The sequence below is a fragment of the Chelonia mydas genome, chromosome 2 (genome assembly GCF_015237465.2).
Source record: "Chelonia mydas isolate rCheMyd1 chromosome 2, rCheMyd1.pri.v2, whole genome shotgun sequence".
NCBI lineage: Eukaryota > Metazoa > Chordata > Testudines > Cheloniidae > Chelonia > Chelonia mydas.
Genome location: NC_057850.1, coordinates 59718759 through 59727049, shown reverse-complemented (window position 1 = coordinate 59727049; position 8291 = coordinate 59718759). Strand labels below are relative to the sequence as shown.

Below are 8291 nucleotides of genomic sequence, written 5' to 3'. Positions count from 1 at the left end.
GTACTTAGATCTACTTACCCCAGTGTCTTCGTTGTGGTGTGTCGATGGGAGACGCTCTCCCGTCAATTCCCCTTGGGCTTCTCGTTGAGGTGGAGTACCAGAGTCGACACTAGAGTGATTGCCAATCGATTTATCACGCTATACTAGACATCATAAATTGAACCCCGCTGGATTGATCATTGCCCATTGATCCGGCCAGTAGTGTAGACATGCCTTTAGGTAAAGCCCCAGCTCCTGAAATGGGATTGCGTGAGAAGCTCAACTTTCGTTTTTAAAAAGTACATTCTTGCCCTCCTGGTTGTGAAGAAAAGGTTGAAAAGATGACCTACGCAGATCCTAAAGGATCAAAATCCAGAAGATAAGAGAATCCCTCGCAATTTTTTTGAAATATGATTTTTAAGCCAGTCTCATGATTTGTAGGGAGCAAGTCATGAGTTTTGAATGCTTGTGCAGTTGGCAGTATTGAGGGATGTAGCTACTTCACTTATCCCATGAATTTAAGTTGCTTGGAGAGGTGTAACGTGCATGGGGTGAAAGTAACTGAAGGAGGAATCAGAGTAGCAGTCGTGTTAGTCTGTATCCGCAAAAAGAAAAGGAGGACGTGTGGCACCTTAGGGACTAACAAATTTATTTGAGCATAAGCTTTCGTGAGCTACAGCTCACTTTATCGGATGCATTCAGCAGAAAATATAGTGGGAAGATATATATACACAGAGAACATGAAACAATGGGTGTTACCATACACACTGTAACGAGAGTGATCAGATAAGGTGAGCTATTACCAGCAGGAGAGCAGGTAATTACCCATCCACAACTATCTTATTAATAATCTCTGTTCTAGAATGATCACAGGTGTGTGACTGCAGAAGGAGAGGCATAGTAATCACGGACCTCTCTGACAATGAACAGAAAAATTATGCCAATCACAAAACATTTGTAAAACAACTCTCATTGCAGTGTTTTCACAATTGTGATTATGGGGGGGGGGGGGGGGGGGGGAGTTGTGCGTGCAGTTTGTTATAAAAAAGAAAGTGGGAGTAAAAATCAAGAATGAGAACTTCGTCAATATTTTTCTGTCAGATTGGCCTCTCTACTTCCACTCTTTACACTGAAACAACTTCTCCTGCAAATATTGTTTCCATATGACATGGAGAGTGGAGACTCTCTCATCCCTCCCCTTCCTATATCTCCTCTCAAGGGCCCAAAAATTCATAAAATATGAGACAGAAATAAGTAACATGAATCATAACATTAAATAAATTTAATTTTGTTGGCAGACTTTATTTTACAGCCTTAAACCCCAATCCAGTAACTGAATTAATGCAGAATGACCCTGTAGAAATCAGTGGAGCTCTGCCTGGGCACAGGAGTCCTCCCATGTGGATGCAGAAGCAGGACTGGAACCTTATACGGATGCACTGTAGGACTCTGATTCTGCAATCAGATTATCACAACCAGACATTTGCATTTTCATCATGTCCCATTTTATTAACTCAGGCTTTCCATGAGCAGGAAGTCCCATGTGCAGAGATCCCACTGCGTGATTAGGATCTAGCTGTGCATGACATTTTACAATTAGACATAGCCCTTACCCAGAGGACTTTGTCCAGCATGGAATATGCTGTCACATGCCTTCCTCTCCCACTTCCAAGGGCTCCAATACAATAGGCAGCTCTTTTATTTCCACTCAAGGGGTGGCCCCAAAGCCCTCTCTGAGCTGACATTCTTTTACCAGAACCCCCTCAGGATCTGGAAGCTGGTCTCAGAAATCAGGTCTGTAGCAGACGCTGGGGGGGAAAAAGACCTTCTAACAGAACTTTTACTTCACAATCCATAGTTTTGTGTGCAGGTGGTGGAGTCCCCTTTGGTGCATTGGCAGCGTCAAGGTTCCTTCCCCACTCTGAACTCTAGGGTACAGATGTGGGGACCTGCATGAAAGCCTCCTAAGCTTACTTTCACTAGCTTCGGTTAACTTCCCCAAGGTACAAATTAATTTTATCCTTTGCCCCTGGATCCACTGCCACTACCAAACTTTAACTGGGTTTACTGGGAAACGTAGTTTGGACACGTCTTTCCCCCCCAAAATCCTCCCAACCCTTGCACCCCACTTCCTGGGGAAGGTTTGGTAAAAATCCTCACCAATTTGCATAGGTGACCACAGACCCAAACCCTTGGATCTTAGAACAATGAAAAAGCATTCAGTTTTCTTACAAGAAGACTTTTAATAGAAGTAAAGGAATCACCTCTGTAAAATCAGGATGGTAGATACCTTACAGGGTAATTAGATTCAAAACATAGAGAATCCCTCTAGGCAAAACCTTAAGTTACAAAAAAGACACACAGACAGGAATAGTCATTCTATTCAGCACAACTCTTTTTTCAGCCATTTAACAAAATCATAATCTAACACATACCTAGCTAGATTACTTACTAAAGTTCTAAGACTCCATTCCTGTTCTATCCCCAGCAAAAGTAGCATACAGACAGACACAGACCCTTTGTTTCTCTCCCTCCTCCCAGCTTTTGAAAGTATCTTGTCTCCTCATTGGTCATTTTGGTCAGGTGCCAGCGAGGTTACCTTTAGCTTCTTAACCCTTTACAGGTGAGAGGATTTTTCCTCTGGCCAGGAGGGATTTTAAAGGGGTTTACCCTTCCCTTTATATTTATGACAGGCAGGCAGACCTGACTTGTATCACCAGACTCCAAGACCTTTTGGAATACAGTCAGCCAGTGCATGAAGTTGCTCATCCTGCATATTCCCCATGATGTGCTCCAAGTAAGGTGACTGCTCAGGTGTTCCAAGAATACCAGTCATTCTGGTACTTCTGTAATGACATAGGCCCACCATGCTGGTGAGCACCACAGGGGGGTGCCATCTTTAAGAGTACACCACCCCACCCTTGCCCGCATGACCTTGTACATATGGTGCTTGTGAGGTTCCATCTGGTTTTGTCTCAGTACTGGATGGTGACAAAGTTCTCAGAAAGATGATATTTCATCAAACTGTTGCCGGCACAGAGTGCCCAAGGCAAGCAACAGTAGGGGTTTGTTGCCCCGTGTGCATCACCCAATAATCACAACGGGGTGGAGAAGCAGAGAGTTTATTTGCAGCTGTAAACAGGCCCAGGGAGACACAGCTGCCTCAAATCCTGCAGCCCCGACTGCAGATTATATCATACAATTTATACCTTTTTTCCCAACTTAGCTACAGAAGCGTATACAACCAATTACCTATCGCCCTGTACAATAATACAGCCAAAGCAGCCAATTAGATGTTTCCTCATTAGCATTATGTAAGCCCTGCCTTATTTGGTTGTATCTGTTCCTGTGTTGCAGAAAGCTAGTGCAAAACATTCCTTTCTTATCTATATGCTTGCCCTGGCTGGAGCTGTCTGAAGGCTGTCTCTGAGAGCAGGCTGTCTGCTCTAAACTGTTTTTGCAGCTTTCTGTCTCTGTTTTTATACTAGCTTCCTCATAGGCTGGCAGGATTACAGAAAGTTCATGGAATGGAGAGGGTTTGGTTTGTCTGGGCCTAGCGCGGGGGGCTTCCTCAGCACTCGTGGCCTTCCACCCTCCTGAGTTACCTAGTATGTTGCCCAGTGTCACCAACAAAACTATCTGGCTACGTTTTTTTTTTTCTGACCATTTTCCTCCCAACTTTTACACTGTGGGGATACCTTTCATTTTAAATTAAAGTAATTTTACTGATGATTGAGCGCTCTGTCTATGAAGTCTGTGTGAGGAGGGAGGAGGGGAGATTCTGTGCCTATGGGGAATCCCAGTAGGTATGGACTTCTGTGTGTGGCCCTCTACATTTGTGAGGGAAAGGAGGGTTCTCTGTGTATGTGATCTCTCTCTCTCTCTCTCTCTCTCTCCCTCTGTGTGGAGGAGGGGGAGGGATGATGGGGGTCCTCTGTATTGGGTGTCTGTGGGAGGAATCACTTGTATGCATGTGGTGGGAAGAGGCCAGGAGTATGTATGAAATATCTGTGTGGGGGATCCTTGTGTATGTTGGCAGGAAGGGCTCCTCTGTGTATAGGATGTCTGTACAGTATGTGGGGAGGGGGTCCTCTGTGTATGGGATGCCTGTGAGTGGGATTTATGTGGGGGGAGGAGGAAGGGTCCTCTCTATGGGATGTCTGGGTACAGGGTCACTGTGTGGGAGCGGGAGAAAGGGGTCCACTATATGGAGTATTTGTGTGCAGTAGCCTTGTCTGGCTCTGTGTGGGATTTATGTGGGTCGAGAGGGAAGGGGTCCTCTGCTTTGGGGGTGGGGGGGGAGGATCCTGTGTACGGGGGTCTCCCGAGGAGTAGCCACTGGCTCCCTGGCCCTGAGCAAAGAGACGTGGCTCCGCACAGCCGCTCAGCGAGTCTGGCCCCGACTCCCACGCAGCAGGGGGCGCTGTTTGTGGTGGCCCAGGCGCGGCCTGGCTGCGGCAGGGCACCGGGGGAGGCGGTAAAGTGTGAGAGGCGGGGCGGGAGCTGCCGTTTGCAAACCCAGCGGGTCCGGGAGCGAGCCGGTGAGTGACGCCGCCGCGAGCTGGCTCCGGGCGTGACAGCGGTCCCGGTCCCGGGGCCCCGACAGCGGCTCCTGAGGCGAAGGGCGGGGCGCAGGGACCCCCGGCTCCCAGGGCTGCGCGGGGGGCAGTTCTGGCCCGTCACCTGCCTCCTGGAGCGGGCGGTCTGGTCTCCAAGGGGGCTGCCTGTGTCTGGGGCTGCGGCCCCACGCCGCGAACTGCCCCGGGACGGGAGAGGCGAGCTCCACTGGGGGTCTGTGCCCCGCTGTGGGGCGCGCGGCACGGGGCAGCCTGCGCCCCTCCGGCGGGGGTAGGGGTGGTGTCTGTGCCCCTCCGTGGGGGGGAGGGGGACGGTGCTGGGGTGTGTGTGTGAGAGCGGCCTCGCTAGGCCCAGGCAGAAGCCGCCGCAGTTTTTGTTGTAACCTGGTTGCCTAACAACGCTGAGTAGCGTCTTAAAGAGGCAGAGCCCGAGGCCGCCGCTCTGTGTGCGAGGAGCGTGTCCTGGCTCGGGGCCGCTCTCCCCTGGCTCTGCGCGGGGCTGGGCTTTATCTGTCCCCAGGCTTCGCTCCGGGGCCCGGCTGCGGCTTGTCCCCTTATCGCGCTAATACACTGTGTCGGTTTTTCGCAATTTGTATCTCTGTGGTTTAATAACCAGGCATTTTAATCTTTCGTATCTCCCGTAGGACACTCTGTCATGCATCTGTTTAAAAGTATTTATTTAACTTTGGGTTCGTTTGCAATACGACAATCAATCTAAAGCTGTATAATACACATTTATTTTGGTAGCATCTTTCACACAAACCTATCTTGAACTGCTTTACAGAGTTATATAGTAGCAGTGGGAAATTAAGAGGTATGGGCAAAGGAGGAAACAGTGATTTTCAGATGAGATTTGAAAAGAAGTGGAGAATTGGAGGGAAAAGGTCCAGCAGGAAGCACCTTACTGATGGGAAGAGCTGCAGAAAGAAGAGGCTATTCTTATTACTGTTCAAAGGGATAGTGGGGAGGCAAGTGCTGACCGGTTTGAAAAAAACAGGAAGTATTGCTGAAACATTTAAAATAACTTTTTAATATAACAGCTCTGTGGCTGTATAATCTGTAAATGCAGTGACTAAATGTGGCATCAAATTGTGGTAAACAAGTTTTTTTTTTTTTAAATGTATCTGTTCTCCGCCCCCCCCCCCCCCATCCTCTTGGGGATATTACAATAGAGTTGATGGGACCTGTGATTCTGTCTGTTCTTTTCTCATAGTAGCATTCTTCTTGCAGTACTGTACTAGTGGCAGTATTGTATACATAAATAGAAATGCAGGAGATCAGCTTGGATTTTGCTGATCAGTTTTCTTCCTTTTAAGTCTGGCATGGAATTGGAGAAGAGTGATGTGGGGGGAGAAAGAGAGAGGGAACATGTTGGAGAGACTCTTCTTCACATAAACAATAAAATAGACACAATGTACATGTAGGTGCCTTCACAACATCTTAGGGCATGGCTACACTTGCAGATGTAGAGCGCTGTGAGTTAAACCCGCCTTCGTACAGCACAGTAGGGAAAGCGCTGCAGTCTGTCACACTGACAGCTGCAAGTGCATTGACGTGGCCACATTTGTGGCACTTATAGCGGCATTGGGAGTGGTGCATTGTGGGCAGCTATCCCACGGAGCACCTCTTCCCATTCTGGCGCTGTGGCTTGTGGGAAGGGGGAGGGGAATGCGGGGCATTCTGGGTCCTGTCTCAACACCCCTTGATACGTCGGTTCGCATCCCAGCATTCTCTTTGCTTCTGTCCGCATTTGGTGCCATCTTTCAACAGTTTTTGTACTGCGCACTCTGTCTTCCCTTTTGGTCTGCTGGAATGGAGCCCAAACTGCTGAGGAATATGCTGACGAGTCTCACCAGCACGTCACGTTTGGCAGTCGAGTTATTCTTAAGATCCAAAGTGACAGTGAGGACTCTGACGACGATATTGACTCAAGTAATGCAAACGACACAAGTTTGCTTGTGGCATTCACGGACATGCTCACCACTGTGGAACGCTGCTTTTGGGCTTGGGAAACGAGCACTGAGTGGTGGGATCACATCGTCATGCAAGTCTGGGATGACGAGCAGTGGCTGCAGAATTTTCGGATGAGAAAAGCCACTTTCATGGGACTGTGTGAGGAGCTTGCCCCCACCCTGCGGTGTGAGGACACGAGATTGAGAGGTGCCCTGATGGTGGAGAAGTGGGTGGCTATTGCAGTCTGGAAGCTGGCAACTCCAGACAGCTACTGATTGGTCGCTAACCAGATTGGAGTGGGGAAGTCGACCATTAGCATAGTTTTGATGCAAGTTTGCAGGGCCATTAATCGCATTCTGCTCAGAAGAACCGTGACTCCGGGTAACGTGCATGACATTGTGGCTGGCTTTGCACAAATGGGTTTTTCTAACTGCGGAGGGGCGATAGATGGGACGGGCATTCCAATTCTGGCACCAGCCCACCTAGCTTCTGAGTACGTTAATCGGAAAGGCTGTTTCTCTGTGGTTCTCCAAGCGCTTGTGGATCACCGTGAGCATTTCATTGACATTAACGCAGGCTGGCCCGGAAAGGTGCACAACGCGTGCATCTTTCGTAACACTGGCCTGTTCAGGAAGCTGCAAGTTGGGACTTTTTTCCCAGACCAGAAGATCACCGTAGGGGAAGTCGAAATGCCCATTGTGATCCTTGGAGATCCCGCTTACCCTTTGATGCTGTGGCTCATGAAACCCTACATAGGGAGCCTTGACAGCAGCAAGGAGCGGTTCAACAACAGGCTGAGCCAGTGCAGAATGACTGTGGAGTGTGCTTTTGGCCATTTAAAGGGTCGCTGGAACTCTCTGTATGGGAAGCTGGACCTGGCCAATGACAGCATCCCCATGGTTATATCCGCGTGCTGCACCCTCCATAACATTTGTGAAGGGAAGGGTGAAAGATTCACTCATGCATGGAATTCAGAGGTTCAACACCTGGAGGTTGAATTTGAACAGCCAGAGAGCAGGGCTATTAGAGGGGCCCAGCATGGGGCTGCAAGGATTAGGGATGCCTTAAGGGAGCAATTTGAGGCTGAAAGCCAACAGTAATGTCTGGTGTGGTTCCCTGCATGGGAGTGAAGTGCGGTAGGAATCTGTGTTTGCTACGTATGATACACTGACTTGCAGTGCTTGCTTTCCTGGGCAAAGGTTTCTTTTATGTTATGCAATAATGAAGAATGTTTTCAAAGCCAAAAAATCAATTTATTGAAAAGAAACACAACACAACTGCTTGGGAAACACCAAGGGCAAGGGGGTAGGGTGGGGTGCGGTGGGATGGGATGGGGAACGGTACAATCACAGATTTGCGTATGTCCTGTCTGGAGTGCTGTGCAATGCATGCTGCACTTCAGGATGGCTACACTGCATGGTGATGGGTGTTGAGTGCAGTCGGTAAGGGTAGTAGTTTTCACGGCTGGGTGGTGAAGCTACAGGTGTTGGAGGCAGCTGGTGGCGGTAAGAACCTGGATGTTGGGGAAAGTGGTTTGGAGGTGACATGGTGGCAGAAGGGAAGGAGTTTTGGGACAAAGGCTGTTGGGGGCAGGCGCGGTAGTGCTCCGCCTGCATGGCTACGAGTGCCTGGATCGAGTCTGCTTGGCGCTCCGTGATGCTTATCAGCTGCTCTGTGCTTTGGTGCTGACGATCCGCATTGAGCTGGCGGACCCTCCTTTCACTTTCCCACTGCTCCTGCACTTTTTTATTTTCATTAGTTGAATGCTGCATGACTTCATGC

The 8291-nt window shown here is 49.0% G+C and overlaps 1 protein-coding gene across 17 annotated transcripts in view; it reads left to right on the top strand.

The window, feature by feature from the left end:
- The first annotated feature begins 4368 nt into the window (after positions 1 to 4368).
- CSPP1 (centrosome and spindle pole associated protein 1) overlaps positions 4369 to 8291 on the top strand; it is a 171108-nt gene continuing 167185 nt past the window's right edge. For 11 of the 17 annotated variants that reach the window (XR_005224296.2, XM_043539541.1, XM_043539534.1 and 8 more), the window contains exon 1: positions 4427 to 4520. The gene's annotated coding sequence lies outside the window, so the exon portion shown is untranslated. Of the gene's footprint in view, positions 4521 to 8291 lie in introns of all 17 variants that reach the window. The other 6 variants (XM_043539532.1, XM_043539543.1, XM_043539531.1 and 3 more) reach the window with 4 other exon arrangements.